This window comes from Porites lutea, chromosome 10 (assembly GCF_958299795.1).
Source record: "Porites lutea chromosome 10, jaPorLute2.1, whole genome shotgun sequence".
In the NCBI taxonomy this organism is placed as follows: domain Eukaryota; kingdom Metazoa; phylum Cnidaria; class Anthozoa; order Scleractinia; family Poritidae; genus Porites; species Porites lutea.
This window is the reverse complement of record NC_133210.1, coordinates 6,319,536-6,337,392: the sequence shown is the minus strand read 5'-3', so window position 1 is coordinate 6,337,392 and position 17,857 is coordinate 6,319,536.

Below are 17,857 nucleotides of genomic sequence, written 5' to 3'. Positions count from 1 at the left end.
AAAAATAGGCTTTGTCAGAAATCAGACCCCTCGCGTGACTCAGACAAAACAGCTCAAAGGCTTTGTATGAGCAACTTACGTTTCCGACATGAAAATTATTCAAAAAAATCGCAACGAACGTTTTTTAAATTTAATGTTTTATGAGCTTTGTACAAAAAGGCATTTTTGCTATAAGATATATAAAAGAGAAAAGCCTGGTCCAAGTGATAAACCGACTTGGTCAAATTAAAGTAGAGTATTGAAATCGCAGACCTGCCAACGCCGGCCTAGATCGTAAAGGCAAAACTGGAGACGCGTGCGAAAAAAAACGAAAAACAGAAAGGAGAGACACTAGAATTCCTCATTAAATTTTCCTTTTTATTCAGCAATGTAACATTTCAGCTCAGAATGATTTTCCGCAAAAAAAAAACAAAAAAACCGTGAGATTGGAAGGCTTGTCGTGATGCCTGAGAAAAAGAAAAGTGATCCATCAAGTTTGACGTGAGAAAGGAGAAGGGGGAATAATTATAAAGACTGAGATACAACACCTGTTAATATTTCCGACCGGCCAAAGTCGAGCCACAAGTGAAGACAAAAACACCAGACCATGACAAAGGAAAGGTCTGTCAAAATTTGAATTAGCAGACCGATAAATAGATGTTAAGATTACTGAAGTGGATACCGCTATACGTGCACGTTTTATCTTCCAGCACAGAAATCGATCCGCTATAACCTGGACTACTTACGAAGCACGATTGGGAATGTAGAATCGCAGTTGGGCCCCATTATTAAAATCGGGCTGAAAATGGAGTCTAGTGAGTTAATACAAAGCCAAAATAAATCGAGCCACACGAACAATATCCGGTATAATGATAACATTGCCTGAAAACGTCGACATGTGTATTCCATGGTCTACAGATTGGTCCTGGCGTGCGCATGCACACGATCGATCGCGAGCCGTTATATCGCCCTTCATTGGCTTTTAGCAGGTTGCAAAAAAAGCAACCTGCTGGCTAATGGCTCAAAGTTTACAAAGAAAGTTTTCAATAAAGGAAAGACTCCTTGTTTAGTAGCACTTTCTTCTCACCACCTGTAGAAATCACTATATTTTTAAGGGTTCATTCTGTCATTCAAGGTGTTGTGACACTATATTATTTTGTCTTCTGCTGTTCACAGTGTGGGTCTACATAAGTTTTGAATTGCTGTTAGAAGTTTCATTTGAGTGCTCAACCTCTTTCGCTCTTATAACTAGTCTTTACCATTTATGTGAGTTCACTAGCACTTTGGAGATAAAGAAGATGAAAAATTATACTGACACTTTGATGTTAAAATAATTGAAAATTGTTAGTTCTAATACCCTTAAGGGATTATCAGTCAATGTTAATTTTACACTGTTAAACCGGTAGACCAGGCGTTAACGCAGATGCATCAACAAACAGTGGTTTCGAAGATTCTCCACAGAGCACGTACGGATTTGAATTTTTACCAGACATGAATGCCAAAAGAAGCAGGCTGCAGACAGGATTTGGTGGCGGTATTTGGTGATTTGATTGGTGTATCTCATAGTGAGTGACATCTATTAACGCATTTTAGCAGTGCTGACACCAATTAAGCCATTTGAATCTTGTCTTCAAGATCACCACAAAATGCTTGTATTTACTTTTGACGCGAGTTTAAAACACTATATAGCTCTAAACATATTTTAGCTGAGCGGGTTTACGTACTAGTCAGCTTTTGGCGGTTAACCACTCTACGAAGTGACAAGTAGGATTAACCGAGCGCCTTCTTAGAAATTGTAAAAAGGCTGAAAAGGTAGGCCGTTCCACGATATTTCATAGTACATAAACCTCCTAACATGTTTTCACATGAATGAATTCTTTAATTTTATGATAGGTTCATGTACAGAAAATTCCAAATCTTTCATAGTTAAGTGTGAACTTCACTTATGTTAATTTTCCTTATCTAGAGTTTACTACCCATTAACTAACATACATGTATTATTGTTCATAGTCGTCAATTTCGTTTCTGATATGAGTCAGTATACACGTAAGGTAAATTACTTGGAAAATTCACATGGATTCTGTGATCAATTGCGGTTTAAGAGAAGGAAAAAGATAGAAAAAGCATTGTTTTTAAATAAGTATAATAATAAAGGCTAGTGATTAGAATGATTGAAAATGAGCATTGTAAGTTCAGTATTTAGTCCGTACATATATCAAGCAGCGGTTTTTGTTCCTCGATCTGTTTGTTTTAATATTATTCTCACAGATAGCTTCAATTTGTAACCGGAGTAGAGATGCGACTCGGTGAGATACAGCTTCTGCAAAGAAACAAATACTGCAAAAAACAGTGTGTTTTGTTTCTCAAGCCACTCAGTTATATTGCTCAGTTTGTTTCATTCTAACGGAATCTTACTTCTGACTTCGTGATTTAAAGAGCAACTACTACATTGCAATAAAATTGAAATTGCGTTTCACTTGTTTCAGTTTATTCCTCTGATATTCAGGCTTCCGAGTACAGTTCAAGTGATGGCGCTGGTTTGAACACAAGGCATGTTTAGGGCGATTTGTATATCGCCACTTTTCACAGATTCACAGATTCACTTAAACAAGCGTAAAACAAGGATATTTTAGGTCAACCCCATTAGAAAAGATTGCATGGTTTATTCTTTAACCGAACCTGTGTCGTAACAATGATCAAGATTCGTTTTGGAACTAATTCTGACTTATTTTATTCGCCACTGGCCTCGTGAAGCCAATAGGGGGAGTTTTCTCGACTAAATCGATGCAAAATCTGCCGAGAATTTAAAGGCAAGATACATTAGCACTGTCAAACGAAAATCTGTAGGAATCAGTAAATTTTAAAATTTATAAATTCAGATAAAATCGTGAAAACTTAAAAGAGCGGGAAGCCTTTTTGTCCCTCCAATATGGTTACACGACGTTCATTTCAGTCCATGCCTCTTCAGAGAAAAGTCTGGTCTGGGTTGGTAGTTGTTGTGGGAGCCCAAAATCCATAGAAAATGAGTTACTGCTGGTTATGACGGGTGTGATGTGGTTATCAGGAACACGAACCATTCAATGGCAAGAATTAGCTCTAGTAATGTGTTCTCAGACAGTTTGTTGGACTGCTAGATGTCAGTTTTCTTCAAACAGTGGAGCAGGTCATTTTTTATATCAATCACTAAATCGTCTCTTTACAAAAAGTTTGTTAAAAGCTTACTGTCTTTTATAGATCGGATACGAATTGGTAAACGGTTTGTCACCATGCATTAAGACTTTCTTGTGCTGTTGCTGTCGATTTTTTCATGCAGAATATCTAGATTTGTTTCTTTAAATTCAACTTTTCATGAGGAGTATTTCAGTAAAAATTCGTCCTCCGGAAAGTGTAATTTTATCCTCTTTATTGGCAAGGTTTGATTTGAAGAACCTAATGCAAGGGTGTTTCGTGAAAATTGGTTTTAGGTCGGGCTCGTACATATCAGATTTTGTTTCCATGTAGTGCGATGGTAGTATGTTCCATAAAGCGAGTTCCTTTAGATATCACTTGTTGTGAGTATTGCGTATGCTCTGTAGACTGTACTTTTTGGTTATAATCTATAGGAAAACTGTCCCGCCCAAGAAAGTGAACAAACACCGTTGCATTTGTACCAAACACTTTTACCTTCATTAAACACCCCGGCCACAATTATTTTGTTTTCGCGCCACCGGACTGTGTCCAATTTTACTATGTGAGAATTCTCATTTTCTCGTGTGAATCAAAAGGTAAATTTGAATCAGTAGTTAAACTATGACATTGCTTATGGTAGTTGTAGTTGTAGCAAGAATTAACGACGCTGTTATGAACATGACCTGTTTACGTCAATCTGCATTCAAACCAGAATATTTAGTACCTATAATAAACAGAACCAATATCATGGATTTCATTTATCAGTCCGCTTCAGGTTATTTCGGTAACAAAATCAAATCGGGAATGTGCCTCCAGGCTGAAATACAAACCGGTAGCCTTAATTTCCAGCGTTTATTTATATCAGCCATCGAATCGACTTTTCTAATTGGTATTGCTATAGATAATGTGACGCTCCACAGCATTTCAGAAAAGTGATACCGGCAAATTAAAAGTTGAAAGTGAGGGAAAATTTGGGTCGGACTGATGCTTTTTACTTATAGTTCCCCATATCTCTATTTTTCTTTACACCCGAAAAGGTAATTGAATATTCGAAGGCGACAGCGAGATTTCTATCGGCAGAGAGACGAAAGACGATTTTCCGAGATTCAATTATCGGCAAAAGTTGACTCAGCCTTTGGGATTGGAGTTTGTCAGACTCATAATTTTGGTCTTTAATTTACGTTACCAGGAAAAAATGGCCAATCTAGGCTCTTAACTAATAGGGTATTCTGTCTCCAATGAGCAGAGAGGACGAAGTCAGCAAAGGCGACGTTTAAAATGCTTTGGTGTATCTACATTTCATGTAAGTACCTTAGATTAAACTTCTCTCTTCTACAATATGGATTAAAGGGTTAAATAACAGTACTTGAGTGCTACCCTTCTTCGGTATGGTAACTTAAAGAACACATTAACCAGATACTTAACATGATCATGTTGTAAAAAGAAGACCCAAGAAACAAATAGCGGCCACCCGTAGGATGTCATTAATGCTTAAAAGGCATTATCGTCTCTTGTCATAGTTTTCAGTAAACGAAAACCTCTGTGATTACGATTTTCCACAACTGTTAATGGCTCGATGTCTCGCTCTTGACGATCTCTGCCAGGGCAGAAATCTGCGTTTACGAACTAATTTATTAGTCATAATCGTTGTTATGATATAAACTACTGAAACACTGGTTTCGTTGCAACAATATGACCATGCACCGTAAAGAGTTACTCTGAGCAAACATGCTAAGAAAAGTTGCAAAATCTCTAGAACCTGAGGGAATGCAGAGGAGCTCGTAATAATGTACGCTGGAGCACTTTGAATTTGCAATTCTGATTCAAATAAATCCATTGGGTCTCAACTTTCATGGTTTAATTACGATCGAGTGAATATAAAGAACCAAACCCCTTGAGACGCCTCAGTCTGTAACAGACCCACGCAGTGAAACCCTAAGAATTTCGCTTCCCCGATGCCCGGCGAATCTTTTATATCTATCCAGCTGATTTTTTGCGTTCCCGGTCACTTTCTGTTTATCACTTCTTCAAGACCAGTGTATTTCGTTGTTCATATTTGTTTGAAAGGAGCAAAAATATAAGACATTATTAACAGAGGAGGCTACAGGTAATCAATCTCACATAAAAAACATGTAAACAGTTTAGTTCTTCTCGCTACAGCAAACGTAAAAGGTGTTCCAAGCTTGAATGTTGGTAAAAATGTAAGGCCTACCATCCCTTTCCGCTTTTATAGGAAGTATACAACTAAGAAGAAAAACCCAGTGGAAAATAAACCAACCCAATGACATTTTTTCCTAGAACCCAGTGAGAAGATATAGATTCCACTAGTTCTGTTACAGAGGGGTGTTTTAGTTTAGGTTACATGAGGTTATAACACCATCCAGGCAAGCGTTTGGACCTGGAGCTATCTCGAACTTGTGGCAACCGGGTTCTTTGCATTGGATAATAAACGGTTGATAACGTGCGACTCATACAGTCTACAATAGTAAGATGAGTATAATTTACCAGAAGTTTTGGGTACGAAGATATTCAGTTGGATTATAGCACTGGTCATGCCAAGCAAACCCCGCCCAGACCAACACTGAGGGTCTTTGAGGATAAAGTGCTCCATTTGTAACGTCATCTGCAAACGGTTAGGCTGTCTATTCTTCTTGGATAAAGACAAAAGCCGCGTAGGTCCCGTCTTACAGCCCCCTTTCTTATGAAATTCTGTAGGACGTTAAAGGACCCACGCACTGCTCGTAAGGAGTAGGGATGTAGTCCCCTGTGTGGTAGTCTATCTCAAATTCACTTTTACATCAAGGGGGGTTCGTATAATCATAACTAAATTAATTTAAACTGTTCCCTGAGCTGTCTGGCTTAAGTACCCCATCCAGTGTTGCTGCTTATTACGATTTACTAAGCGAGCCTTTAAAAATTTACTCAGAGATATCAGAAACGACTAAAGATAACTTGATCATCTCATTGCAGTATTTGCTTCTGCAACCAAAGCATTAGACTGCGCCCTGTTTGACCCGAAATGCAAAAAGTCTGATCCTACAGCACCCACAAACTCTTCGTGCTACACACTTCAGCAGTGTGTTCACTTCCCTGAAGTCAAGCCGGCATGCTGTGCATTGTTCAAGCGAAATCAAAGGGGACTTGGACCGAGTATTGTGATGCAAGATTGCGCGCAGAAGAATAGCTTCGAGTGTGGATCATTAATGTGTATTGCGTATGCACGAAAAAGAAACTCTCCCAAACAAGCGGCCAAAGAGTACTTCTGCTGTTGTACTGAGGAAAGGTGTAACGGCCTCTTGGTACTATTTGTTGAGGAAGAGAAGGGAAAAAGCGGTAGGAATTAATTCCAATTCTCAATTAGACTAGGAATGACTAGCAAATTTATTGGCAGTTGTTCAAAAGATGGATCACGCTATCCGATGGATAAATTCTCTCTAATAAATAACACAGTTGTTCCCTAACTTCAGGTTAAAACAGCCGGGGAAGTTGGAAAATTCTGGACTTATGAGATACCGATTATCTGTTCATTAAACATGGACTTGTGCTAGTTGACTCAGGCACGTAGGACCAGCTGTGGTACCAAGGTTTGAAACGTGCGGAAAGAGAGTCAGAACAAGAAGAGCACAAGGTTTCCGCTCCACCGTTAACCGTTATGTTTTCTGCTTTCTCAACGCGCGCTTCGTCGGGTTATTTAGTGTGTAGTTTCCTCCGGACCGAGTTAGCTTTCCCTTTTCAGCGCTTACTCTCTTTCCAGGTCTGTTCACTGTGCCCCTGATGAGTATGACTTAACTTTTAAATTACTATCAGTTTATGTTCCTGTTTACGTTAGTGAGCTCACGACAACTTAATATCAGCGTACCATAGCTATTTTTCCTAATTTAGTTTTTGTATCGTTGATAAATGAGTGTTTACCACTTACTTACAAGTAATGCTACACATTCATATAAAAAAATCGTATTTTTGGCTATTTTTCCCGCAGCTACTTGTAATTTACGCTCAATGAACTACTGGTGTGGTTATTGTGTAGTTATTGAACTAACGAAAAAGCTATCCGCTGGATAGTGATTTATCCAATGGATAGCTCAATCCATCGTTTGAACAGCCGAGGCCTAATTGACTAAACCTCTCTGAGACTTCAATAAAATTTAAGACCTATAGCGGTACCTTAAATCGGATACTCAAGCGACCGAGTTTAACAGCAGATCAGAATCGTTTAGTGTATGAGAAAATATCAAAACAGACCACAATTAAGGTAGCTGAATAATTGTACCATAGCTCTTTCGATTTCTTTTTGTCTTTCTGTCACCTTTCTTTAGAAATTGAAGAGTCGATCAGAAAGTTAAGGTTACTGATTTGGGCCCAGATTGTTGCCGTTACGATTTTTAGTTCCCTCATCGCCATTGCGTATATGCTGCACAAAGTGAGCTCTAATAGAAGACGGCGCCCATTGACTCAAGTTGTCTGCAACAGAGGTTTGTCGTTTTTGTCACCGATGTACTATTTTGGTAAATCTAGATTTTTATAGAGACAGGTAATAGAGAAAGGTAGATTTCTTTGCCAAGTTTTCCAAGGCCACAATCATAGGTTACCAAGAGACCATTAGGACAGAGAAGGGAATCTTAGGGCGTTGGCCGGGATATGTGAATTTTACAAAAGCTATTTTTAGAGGTTGGAATTAAACGGAGGTGTCGCTGACACATTTAAACCAAACCCTGAAATCAAGTCCTTAATGCAAAAAAATGCAGAATATTATTTTGTGATGGCGACTGTTGAATTCTCTCTTGGCAACGCTTGATGAAAGTTTGCGGACCTCTCAGGCGACCAGCTTCCGATTAATCCAAGCAATTAATGGTCTAAAAATGACGTTGGTGAAATTCGCATATCCCGGTCCCAGTATTCTCTCTTGAGGTTACCTCTGGTGCCTGGTAAACTACAAACAGGGCATAAATTATATGTTTTTATGGTAACTTGCGCAAATCGCCATTCGACTTAAGTCCAGAAATATGATCAAGAGTCTTTGGGGGTGTGGGTAAGGAACTACGTCTCACGGTCGTTTTTAGTCAGAAAGTACTACAATTTACTTTTCTCATTCTATAGGAGTCGTCTATAACAGCAGTTAATAATGGATGGGACTGAGTGGAATCCAATAAAGGTTGTAATCATACGAGTAATTAATGCTACGTGGTCATCCCATTTGCTTCATTGCGAGTATGATTACCGACCGAATTGGCCGACACGAAGTTCTGTCATTGATTAATAATAGCTATAAACAAATTTGTGATATTTAAGGCTTTTTATGAAATTAAAACACAACAAATTCCAGGGGTATTTGCTAGCAGTGAAAAAAAGGCATTCAAGTGCGCACGTGCGATGGCCCGTACTCCAGTTACATAGGCACGACGCGTACTGACCTATTACACTGTCCTATTAGTGCTGAAATCAGGATAGTTTTGAGTAAATAAAGTTACCAATAGGTCAGATTTGCAACTATCAGCCAAAATTTTTCATTTAGAATTTTATGTCCACCCATAAATAAAGAGTTCCTATGTTACTTTTTCAATCAGTTCCATCACGAAAATTAGACCAGAAGGCATAACAACGACTCCTGGATTGTAAAATGGCCTCCTGAAGAGGCCATTTTAGAAACAAACAATAGAAGCAACACCTCCACCCCCCAAGCCCTCAAAAAGATGAATATGAGGAGCTATAAGTTTTAATAGCAGAGGTTGGCGGAACGATGCGGATTTTTACAACAGCTTTTCTTCAGCAGCCCATGGTGGAAACCAAACTAAAATTGTGCTTATTTTTTTTATTTATTAACTTATTTACTTATTGATTTATTATTTTTTTTAAGGTGTTCGTCGATACTCAAACATGCCTCAATGGACAAGAAACGACTTCCAACTGATCACCTGCCTCGTTCGAAGCAAGTTTGGTGAAGTATGGCAAGCCAGGCCGCATGGCTCTAATCAGATAGTCCGCATCCGATTGACAGCAGGCTCGGATGACGTCTATCTCTACGACAGTCACTTAATGAGCAAAATACCAACCTTTAAATTCACGACAGCTCTTTAAATGCGGCGTGAACTTGTATAAAACCCTAAATCGAATTAAACTTGAGGGGGTCATGTCACCGGTAGGGTATTCCTGTTTTAGGTCAATTGTGTGCTGTCGTTATTACGTAGTGCTATACACAAAATGCTCTTGTAGCGTTGTGAAGAAGATAAAAGGCAAATTAATAATGATGAATTTCCACCATTACCATCCGTAGCAACAAACGTCCCACGAAACAGTTTCAATGCTTAAATATAGTATTAAATAACAAACCTCTCCCATTATTTTTGGAATTCAAATGATGCAAAGACACGTTATGTAAAAAGATGGCAAATGGTGTGACTTAGCCCCCTTAAGTAGGTTTACAGCCCGATTTTACAGATATTACAATCATTATAAAAGAGTCCGCAACGCTTGAATGAAAACCATTCTATATGAATGCTGAGTAGACTAAGAGAAGTCTCCATTTTTCCTCAGGGATAGTAGAGCGAGCGAAACGCGAGCGCGCGTGAAAATCAAACCACACGAGCAAGGCGAGACGCAGCGGAGAGAGAGAAAAATCAAAGCCCAAGCTTTTCACCCTTCCATTGAAGGAATCCCATTGGATGGGCTTAATTGATTTGAAAGGCGATACGAACTTCACACTCCAAAATCAGTCGGCCGTGAAAGGTCAAAAGCTTGGACTCTGTCTGTAGTCCCTCATTTTTCTCTCTCTCTCTCTGCCGTGTCTCGCCTTTCTCGCGTGGGGTGATTTTCACCCGCGCTCGCGTTTCGCTCGCTCTACTATCCCTGAGGAAAAATGGGGACTACTCGTAGTCTAAATGCTGTGAGAAACCTTACCAAACTTTGAAGAGAATGGTTTATGTAAGTATTCACGTTTAGGTTAGTTTACCAGGTGTTCTTACTCTTATTTAATTTCCAAAGAAACACTCTTTCTCGTGTTTGACGGTTTTGTTAAGAAGTTGCTTTTTACGAAAACTGCTGACTGTATTCGGCAGACTATTGTGCAGGGTATATGCTTCATGACCTGTAATTCCAATATTAAAAAAAAATTCATTTCCACCCTATATATAACATTGTAAACCTCTTCCAGCGGGAAATAATTAGATATAATTAAACAAATACACACCAATTTTCCTTTCTAAATATAGATCGTAAAAATAGATATAAAATATTCAAAGTTTGCAGTGGCATCTATAAGAGTATATAGACAATCTGATTGAAATTGTTGTCTGTTGCAACCATTGGATTCACTTCATTATTGTAAATTGACGAACAGACAGCATCTTTCACTAGTCCATTCTGTTATAGACCATATTATATAAAATTAAATTAAAATTATTATGAACAATTCCGGTGAAAAACTCTAAACTCTCCTTAAAAAATTAAATCCGAGAAGAAAAAAACGTGCCGAACCCAGTAGTGAAACGAGAAGCCGCGCCTCGTGCATATAAATCGTTGTTAGGTTTTCGATTTTACAAGAAAAATAATAGAGAATGAAGAATTTGTAACAACAACTTCGAATGACCATATTAAAGCTAAATCAGTCAATCATTTCTATTGAATTTTAATCTATATTTTATGGACAATTATTTAAACGTATATTGATATTTAGTGAGATACCCATCTGATACCGATAAAACACACTCTTTGTCATTTATTAGTATGATACCTTTGTTGTGGTGGCGTTTTTAAGAATATCTAGTAATTATACACTGTGCAAAGAAAAATAGATTAGAATTAGAATTAGAAACGGTTGAGCATGTATATAGCTTTTTACGTGAATAGTTTAACCATAATAAAGATTGCTATAAGGATATAAACTAAAAGTCCTAGTCGAAGTGTAAAAAATTAAACCAGTCGTAATTATAAACAATTAGAAGTAGCCTCAAGGGATTATAACAACCCCCCATCCAGTAGTAATTATAAGCGTTTAGGAGTAGCCCCATTGTAAAGACCCCCTGTAAAATAAGGACTGAGGCCATTTCCGAGTTCATGAAACTCTCACTTTCAAAACGAGGCTAAATGGAAACCCTTTCTTGAGTGAAAGAGAGCTTTCAAGAGTGCAACTTCATTTTCATATCAATGGCTTAGCACTTAGCCTGGCTTCGAAACAGAACCTGAGGCTATATTCACACCGGACTGCAGAAAAGCCATCCGGCATAGTATAAACGCTTATCCATACGTGACTCTCCACTTCAGAAATCGGTGCGGCGCACAGCTTCGCTCCTTTACAGAACTATCGCTCCGAAATAACCGTTCTTATTTGTGCACAGAAGGCTAGCCCTACCCGGTTTTCGTGCCGGCTTAAAAGCTAGTGTGCGGTATAATGTGAACATAGCCTGATTTTAGACCACGTGATGTTTCCTCCAAAACGCTGTCTCTTCATAATCTAGCTTATTGCGTTTGTTTAAATGCGAACGATTCACATACACAGGTGTAAAACATGGCGTATGTAGCATAACTCCACCTGAAAATATCATAAAATTCAATGCATTGCATAGCACACGGGCCTTAATCAGCCAATGTCCAGCAATTGTTTTACTTATGTTTATTTTGAGCACAATCACCCTTTTTAAATCGTTGTTGATAGCGTTCTCAATACCGTTACCGGTTAAAACTGGTACGAATTTATTGCGGGCGACAAGAGGAGCCCGCAATCCTAATCTTCAGGTTGCTATTGCGCGTGCGTCTCATGTATGTAGCCAGCAGTGGTTTGGACTTCCACTAAGAATGAATGTAATGCATAGAACGCAATATGATCAGGCGCGTCTGGACCTTCTATCACTCGTAATCTGATTACGCGTGTTATGACTATCTCTCACGTGAAACTTAGTACGCAAAGCAAAGTGATTTTGACCTTTGATCGTTGTCTCCCGCACTCCGTAACTTTTGGTTATTACTAGTTAATATAATATATTTGAGTCTGCTTAATGGGCTCGTAACGTGCAAGGGCTATTATTTCGACAACAAAATATAAAGGCATACATGCATTACACGACAAATATTTCAAAGTTAAATAATGGTATCTTTAATTTCAGTTGCAACTTGTTTACTTTCTAAATCTCGGGATAAAACATAACTGTTTTAAAGGAGCATGACATTATGCATCAGTCAATTGAAACTCGGGCCCCCCGATCCCCGCGACTTGGCGGGGAATTTAAAATTGGCCGCGTGTTAAAACACCGCTAATTTCCCGGCTCCCCGGGGCCAAACATTTTGTTAAAAGCCCCGTATAGCGGGGCATTACTAGTTCATAAACAATAAACACGATTCAGTTCGGATTTACAGTAACTGCCTTTGTTTGCTGGTCTCAACTGTACTTGTTCCTAAATTCAACCATATTTTCAACTATACTCACCAACGGCAGTGAAACTGGACCTCTTTATATGACCTACATTCAAATTCGATCATGGTATGCGTGCATAAGGCCGAGGAACACTAGGGAAAGACCATGCAGGGTTAGGAAATCCATCCTTAAGACCTGGAACAGTGACGTGTTTTGTAACAGTGCCATGGAACTAATTCTGGTTATTTTGAAAATGGCATCTGGATATCCCCTTGCCACCTTCCTTCACGAGAGGTGCACAGGAAATGGAAGCCGCACGACGTTCACATGGTGATGTGTATGTCCAAATGTTGTTGCCTTTTATATTTGAACAGTTAGAGGATATTAGGTAAGTATTAACAGCGTCCTTGCATAAAAGTCGAAGAAGAGTAAAATTATCAGATATTTGAACAAATTTATGGGAGCGTCGTGAACTTTTATTTCTCAATATCATGGGTACTGACAAGTTTCTTTTGTTTTTGCGCAATGTCACCCGTGATATTAATAGGTAATCAAATGGTATACTTGTGAAATTAGTAAATAATTTCACTTGCGTTTTTGTCCAAATTAAGGGACCATTAGAAAAGTTATGGGGGGGGGGGGGGGGTGGGCGGGCGAAGTAAAAAAAAATTATTTGCGCAAGGGAAAATGAAATGAAGAAAATTCTTGCAAGCCAATTAATCCTAAAAAATATTTATACAAGGGATTTGATAAAGGAAAAAAATTCCTGCGGGTCGAATAATATTCCCCTCTCCCCTCCCCCCCAACCCCCCATAACTTTTCTAATGGTCCGTCCCTTAAGGCTTGGGAAATTATTAGTATTGGTGCTCGTGTGTTTTATTCTATTTTTTTTTTTGTTTTTTCGTCTCCCTTAAGTGGCTCCTTTACATGAACCGGGTTGACCATCGTTTTATTTTAAAAATTTGTTTTTTTGTACAAAACCTCGTCCCTCTTGAACATGCGCTAAGAATCATTGTGGCACTCTTGGCTCTTGGCGATGGGGAAACGAATCTCATAATAATTCGAGGATATTACTCAGCCTAGCATAGTTAACTAGGAAAAATGTTTTCCAACCAGGCTCGATCCTATTTTGGGGTTAACCGCCAAAAGTGTTATTGAATATAGCGATGAAAGAACTTCCAGAACCGTAGAAAATAACTGAGTTAAGAGCTTTTCAACTGCGCATGCTATCACTTTACGCGTAGGCACGGTCAACCGAACTCATAATAAATGCTTTTAGTAAAATCCAACTAGTGGTCTATTATCAATGCTGCGTCCTGATTGGTTGAGCTACTACTAGGCTATATGTTATAGCCCGCCAGTAGCGAAAAGCGCGGGCTTTTTGGCGGCAAAAGGGATTAAAGTCTAGCTTTAACTAGCTAAAATGTTTTTATTCTCGATATTTTTGACCAGCTAGTTGGATTTTACTGAAACAATTATTCCTCTCGCCCTCTATGCACGTTTTCATTGTTGAAAGTCGTTTGTCCTTTCTTTTTCATTTATCTCATTAAACTAATTGGAACTTTATTTCATCTCAAAAACTATTTGTAGGCTAAGCAAAACAGCGTCGCAAAAAAATTATTTGATCAAGAATCGGAAGGTAAGCTAAAGAAATAAGTTTATATTTATTCTTGGATATGACAAGCTATCTTTCGTTTCTCCATTTTCGCTTGCTCCTATAAATTTCCCGTTTTCACTTCGAAATACTTTATGTAATTTAATTTTTGGATTTAGAAGCATATCAAACTAATCGGACAGGCTGTTGAATTTTGTCGCTAAATTTGGTAGAATGTCAACAAACTACTGTTTCAAATCTTTTTATCAATAAAGACTATCATTTTAATGGTTCATATGAAGATGGACTAAAAGAGAAATTACTTGCACGTTATACAGTAGTATTCTTTCCGATTCAAAGCAATATTTTTGTTCTTTTATAACACGAACTAGGTTAGTTATTTTTGTAATAGTGTCAATAGTGCCGATTTTAGCGAAGGATACTCACGCGCAAAGTTATTTTTAGATTATTTCAGTTGACCGTGTGAACTTTTCAAAAATGCTCACGCATGCGCACTCCGAGATTGTCTAGGCGTCTCCCGGCCGTTCGTCTCGGATACGTCACCGAAATGCATTGACCGAGAGGGCCTGAAAAGACGCCGTACAGGGACTAGGCAATGATTGTCCCATTTAATCGTGCTTGGTGGGTCATCAGCGAGGTTCTGGGTAATTCTTCTCCAAAGTCCCATGATAAGCTTTTCCTTGTCCCTTCTGGATTTCCTGGCTTTGTGTTTCCTTTGGGGAGTTTGGTTGCAGTACAGTCAATAGCAAACACTGACCACCGTAGTTATATTGTCAAAAAAAAAAAGTCATTTTAGCGAGGTTTTGGCTGGGGCAAATCGGCTGAAACGTTTTCATTTCAACCATACCTCCCTGTACATGCATGCACTTCCATTTTCCGTGTACCTATAAGAATACCTGTCACTTAATCAGAATTATCAGAACTCTGCATGTCACACTCAGCAAGGTTTAAAAATACAATGATAGAGCTTCTAGGGACTTTAAAAGATCCACAAATCTCAAAGGGAGTTGATGCCCTCAAACAACTGTTTCTGCGGAAAAAGGATACAGTTTCCCGTTGCTGTCCCCGCTTCCGAAAATGCGTGCTTGTTAAATCCCCGCTCATGACCCTGGTGGGTCAGGCATCTTGTTAAATGTGTGTTAAATCCCCACATTGTCCGCGTTAAATCCCTGCTATCTCCCGCTATGCCGTGCCGGTCGGGGGATCAGGGACCGGGGTTTCAATTGACAGATGCATTCATAATTGCACATCATAACTAAGGCTTGTTATCTAAGATAAAGAATTTTATTGTAGTTTCCAGTGTCACTTTATAAATGGGGTAAAAATTCCCGTTGCTTAAGCATGAGATGGCATGACATGACATGTTAGAAAAAGCTATCACTTTTGACACAACTTATAAAAAATTACGTAGCATTTTCCAGAACGACGTTGAAGATAAATCAAAAGTCTGACCCAGAGCGTTTTTGATCCGCGGTGATAGCAAGCTCAAGCGGTAGAAACATGTAGAAAAACTCTCGACTAGATTGTCTTTGTAGCATTCTGAAGTTTTCTCATCGTCATGTAACAAATTAGGGTCGTTATACATCAGTGCATGGTATCGAACTGACGCTCTCAGCTGCTTTCAGTGGTTGTCTAAAGTTATTAAAAGAAGATTTTTTACCCTATGAAAATAACTTTTACCTTAATAGCGTCTGCAGCTGTGTTACATAAACAAGAAACCGAAATTTAGAAAACACGGTTAACAGCATCCTTGCATAAAAGTCGAAGAAGAGTCAAATTATCTGGATATACATGTATTTTATTTTTTCATCTCCCTTAAGCGGCTCCTTCACACGAACCGGGTTGACATTGGTGGCTTGATAGACAGGTCTCTCCGCACCATCATTTTATTTTTAAAATTTGTTTTTTTGTACAAAACCTCGTCCCTCTTAAACATGCGCTAAGAATCAGGGTGGCGCTCTTGGCTCTTGGCGGTGAGGAAACAAAGCTCATTAGAGGATATTACTAAGGCTAGCATAGTTAACTGGGAAAAATGTGTTCCAATTAGGCGCCTTCCTATTTTGGGGTTAATCGCCAAATTGTTATTGAATATAGTGATGAAAGAACTTTCAGAACAGTAGAAAACAACTGAGTTAAGAGCTTTTCAACTGCGTATGCTATCACTTTACGCGAAGGCACGGTCAACCGAACCCATAATAAATGCTTATATAGCAGAAAAATATTAAGATATTTCGCTTGAATTTGTTCTGAACACATTTTAATTCTATTGCATTTTTAGTGCTTCAAACTTGTTAATACAAAGGACTTGAATATTTATAATATTGGCGTGACTTCAGCCGGTTGGACTGTTTCCTCCACGTTGAATTTAGACCTTAGCATTAAGGACACATTAATATTCTATTCCATTTTTAATATGAAACTGGGTAACGCAAATAAAACTAAAGCCAATGTCAAAATTTGTCAATACCTAACGGCAGCCCGGCTTATTAACGAGTTAATGTTGCTTATTTTGATGACATATTTTAGAGATGTTTTGCAGTATTTTGTCTTCTAAAAGTGTTTCCTGAATGCTTCTCTCTTTCCTCGTTCCTTTTTTAACAAGTCTACTTTGTCCTCTATTTTATTTTTCTTTACAGTGCCTCAGTAACATTTATTGAAATTGTGAAGTAAATAAAAACGAATATGAGCAACAAAGAGCATAAAAATGCTTGTCAAGACCTTGTTAGCTGTTATAAAAACATTTTTACTTTTTTTGCTAAGCAGGTGAAACACGTTTGTCAAAATTGAAACCCACCCTTTGAAGAAAATCCTTTATTAGCTGTTTCGTTAGTATTTCCAGCAACCAATAGGAAAAATTAAACATCCACATTTGGAATGGCACTCATGAATAATTTAACCTATCTTATTAAGGAAAATTAAGCCCTTTAGGTATGATTGTCCCATATCGTGCTTGGTGGGTCATCAGCGAGGTTGTGGGTAATTCTTCTCCAAGGTCCCAGTTCAAGCATGATAAGCTTTTCTTTGTCCGTTTTGGATTTCCTAGCTTTGTGTTTCCTTTGGGGAGTTTGGTTGCAATACAGTACGGATGCTCATCAAGGTATGGGTTATATATGCAATTTTTAATTAAAACATTTAAGCTTCATGATGTTTTGTCGCCTTATTAAATATCAGGTAACCTTATCTTTTTAACAGTTTTACGTTCAATTGCATTCATGGTGGAAACTTTTAACCCAAATCAATTAGATTTAAATTTTCCCTTTTCTTTTCTTTTCGATTTCTTTTTTAGTTTGTATATTTAGTTATTTTTTGTGAAAGTTAAAGCATATTTGACCAAAAAATTAAGCTTTTTTCGTTGTTGTTGAGAAAGGGACTGTGACCATGCCAAGCATATGTTTTGTTACCGTTTATTCTTTTAATAAATCCTTTTGAAGGTGCTCATAGGGTTCTCCATACTTTCTCTTCATTCTTTGAAACACTCAGTTTCATATTTTTAGTTTCGTCTTTCTTTATGACAGCTTTGGAATTCAAGGATTAAATTTTTCTTAGGCTGGTTACAAATTATACTTTAAAAATTTCACACAACCATTTAAAGATGGTGGTCTTCCATTGAGCGATGATTTTGTCTTGCTGCGAACCTCTTGATAAGCCACGATGACCAGGCTTGCTTTTGGTTGACTGAGATGTAACTTCTACCCATTTTCCTTTGTCAAAAAATTAGTGTGTTCAAATGGAGAACGGTTTAGACCGGTTAA